We start from the raw sequence: 4,032 nt of genomic DNA on the forward strand, positions 1-4,032 counted from the left end.
ATCTAGTAATTCTTAATACATTTAAAACTTAAGCTTATGTTTTTCATGGTGAAGAATTAGTGAATCGTCGTTCACTTACCTCCAAATTATTTGCATGTTGGATTACGGCATCCCTTTTCTAATGTGTAGATAATGTTGTTGGGTCCTAGCCCTAATTTTTCATTTTGGATGTTAATTAGGGACTTAACTCTAATCAAACTTTGTTCCTTTCTATTTGTAGATGTCTAACGCGAACAACGTTGCTGCTAGCTCATTCACGCTAATGAGCCTTTGTCAAAAAGTAACTTTTGACGGATCGAACTTTAGCGAATGTATAAGATACATTCGCACGATTGCGCGTTACGAGGACAAAGAGTATGTCCTCGACGAGAAGCTCGAAAAGATCAATCCGGAAATCGCTACTCCCGAAGAAATGGCTGTCTTTGAGACCCATGAGCGCGATGCAACGAAAGTCCATTGCATCATGCTAGCCACAATGAACCCCGAATTCCAAAAGTCCTATGAGGACATGTATCCATACGAGATGCATCAAGACTTAATGGAGAGATACCACCAAAGCGCGAGGCAAAAGCGCTATGAGATCATAACAAATATGATCACTGCTAAGATGGGAAGTGGAGATTCTCTAATTGTGCACTTGCAAAAGATGCAAAGGTATGTTGATCGTCTTTGCATGTTGAATGTCAACTTTGGGGAAGATTTGGCTATCGACGTTGTTCTTCACTCCTTGCCCTCGTGCTACAACCAATTTAGGATGACCTACCACATGAACAAGGAAGAGGTCACCCTAAGCAAACTCCAAGGGCTACTAAGGACTACTGAGAGCAACCTCAAGGACAAGTCTGTTGCAGTAACTCCCAATCCACCCGATGCTCCTGTTTTGGTAATTGGGTAGGAAAGGGGCAGGAAGAGGAAGGATCATTCAAAGGGCCACCACAAGGGAAAGTACCAAGATGGTTCCTCTGCTAGTGGGACCAAGGTTGACCCTTCTAAGCCCAACCCAAACCCAAAGGAGGCAGAGTGCCACCATTGCCACAAAATAGGGCATTGGAAGAGAAGCTGCCCGGAATATCTGCAAGCCATCAAGGATGGGAAGATCAAGCCATCTTTCGCTGATATTTACACAATTAAATCTAATGATTCATCTCATGCTATTTCTTGGGTTCTTGATACAGGATGTGGTTACCACATTTGTTCTGATTTGCAGGGACTAGGAATAAATAGGGATGTGGAGTTTGGAAGAATAAATCTAATCATGGGGAACAGAAGATCGTCGCCTGTTACCAAGATTGGAGTGTATTCTTTAGTGCTTAGTAATGGACTGAATTTAGCTTTAAATAATTGTTGCTACTCGCCAGATATGGCAAGAAACATCATTTCATTTCATGGGTTATTTAGACAAGGATTTAGATATTCGTTTAATAATGAGAATGGTTCGATTTATGCTTATCTAAATGGTGTTTTAGATTTTGAAGCAATGCCTTTTAATGGAATTTATGAAACTGTTATGGTTGTAGATAGCCTAGGAAATGATGTGTTGTGTATGGATTCTTCCAATAGTATGGATAAAGCATGTTTGTGGAATTGTCGTCTTGGACATGTCTACAAGAAGCGCATAGCCCAACTCCAAAAGGATGGAGTGTTGGAGCCATTCGAACTTAGGGAAGATGACACGTGAGAATCTTGTTTACTTGGAAAGATGACCAAGTCACCCATCACTGGCACTTGTGAGAGGGGTGAGGGTTTATTGGATCTCATACACACCGACATGTGTGGGCCCTTTAGATCCACCACAAAGGATGGGAACCGCTTCTACGTGACTTTCACTGATGATTATAGTAGATATGGGTATATTTACTTAATCAAGCACAAGTAAGAAACGTTTGAAAACTTCAAAGAGTTCAAACATGAAGTGGAGAATCAAATGGGCAGGAAAATCAAGATGCTTTGATCAGATCGAGGAAGAGAGTACCTAAGTCTTGATTTCCATGACTATCTCAAGGAATGCGGAATAGTTTCGCAATTGACGCCACCTAGGACACCGCAGTTGAATGGTGTGGCAGAAAGGCATAATCGAACCCTGTTAGACATGGTTTGTTCTATGATGAGTCGTGCTTCACTACCTATCTCGTTCTGGGGGTATGCCTTAGAGACTGCCGCCCATATCCTTAACCGAGTCCCTACAAAGAAGGTTGCCAAAACACCTCACGAGATGTGGACAGGGAAAGCTCCCTCGTTCGCACATATCAAGGTTTGGGGATGTGAAATTTTCATAAGACGAGAAACTCACAACAGGCTCGAACCTCGCAGTGAGTGAAGTATTTTCATCAGCTACCTGCAGAAATCCTTTGGATATCTCTTCTATAGACCGAGTGACAATGTTGTCTTCGTTGCGAGGATAGGAGTTTTCCGAGAACGAGAACTCATAAGCCAAGGAGACAGTGGGAGCCAAATCGATCTTGAAGAGATTCAAGAGTCGAGCGATGAAGGAACCTCTAACGCTGGTGCTCAACCCGAGGAGGAAACTCCGGTTGAACCAATTGACGAGTCCTTACCTCTTAGACGTTCCGAAAGAGTTAGAGTTCAACCCCAGTTTTATGGCTTTCATATTACTACCAAAGGGGACACGTATATTAGTGATGGTACACTAATAAATCTAGATGAACCTAATAGCTATAAGGAAGCCATGGCAAGCCCAAATTCTGCAAAATGGAAAGAGGCGATGGACAGCGAGATTCAGTTGCGAAGGGATTTACTCAAACTCCCGGAGTTGACTATGATGAGACCTTCTCACCAGTTGCTAAAATAAAGTCTATTAGGGTGATGCTATCCATTGCTGCATTTCATGATTATGAGATATGGCAGATGGATGTCAAGACCGCTTTCCTTAATGGGAAGTTGGCTGAGGATGTTTACATGGCTCAGCCAGAGGGTTTTGTCGATGCGAATCATCCCAATAGAGTGTGCAAGCTTGAGAAGTCCATTTATGGGCTTAAGAAAGCATCTCGTAGATGGAATCTTTGCTTCGATGAGAAAGTCAAAGAGTTTGGATTTGTACGAAGTGAAGATGAATCATGTGTATATGTCAAGGATAGTGGGAGTATAGTTAGCTTCCTCGTTTTGTATGTCGATGACATACTGCTCATAGGAAACAACATCCCGACTCTGCAGGAGGTTAAGTCCTGGCTCGGGAAGTGCTTCGCTATGAAGGACCTCAGAGAGGCTTCCTATATTTTGGGAATAAGGATAGTGAGAGAATGAAGTAAGAGACTAATAGGACTTAGTCAGAATACTTACTTGGATAAGGTACTAAAACGTTTTAGTATGGAAAACTCGAAGAAGGGAGAACTACCGATACAAAGTAATGCCAGATTGAGTAAGACTCAAAGTCCGAGTATAGAAGCCGAAATAGCTGAGATGAGCCGAGTACCTTACGCTTCCGCAGTTGGCTCAATTATGTATGCTATGACTTGTACTCGCCCTGATGTGGCCTTTGCTTTGAGCATGGTCAATAGATATCAAGGGAACCCTGGCAGAGCTCATTGGATTGCGGTCAAGAATATCCTTAAGTACCTTCGGAGGACCAAGGAATGGCTTTTAGTCCTCGGAGGGAGTGATGACTTAAAGGTGCGAGGGTATAGTGACGCCAGCTTCCAGACCGACAGGGACAACTACCGTTCGCAGTCGGGCCGTGTCTTTACCCTTAATGGAGGAGCAGTGACTTGGAAAAGTTCCAAGCAAGAAACCGTAGCTGATTCAATGTGCGAATCAGAGTACATTGCAGCGAGCGAAGCGTCAAAGGAGGCGATGTGGTTGAAGAACTTCATTGGTGACCTTGGAGTTGTGCCTTCCATAAAGGAGCCTATGGAAATTTTCTGTGATAATGAAGGAGCGGTTGCCTTGACCAAGGAACCGAGGGATCATGGTAGATCTCGGCATATCGACAGAAAATATCACTTTATTAGACATCGAGTAGAAGGACACCTCGTAGTGAAGAGGGTATCGTCAGAGGATAACCCAGCAGATCCGCTT

This window comes from Lactuca serriola, chromosome 3, assembly GCF_051521515.1.
Source record: "Lactuca serriola cultivar US96UC23 chromosome 3, Lser_US96UC23_V15, whole genome shotgun sequence".
NCBI classification, from domain to species: domain Eukaryota; kingdom Viridiplantae; phylum Streptophyta; class Magnoliopsida; order Asterales; family Asteraceae; genus Lactuca; species Lactuca serriola.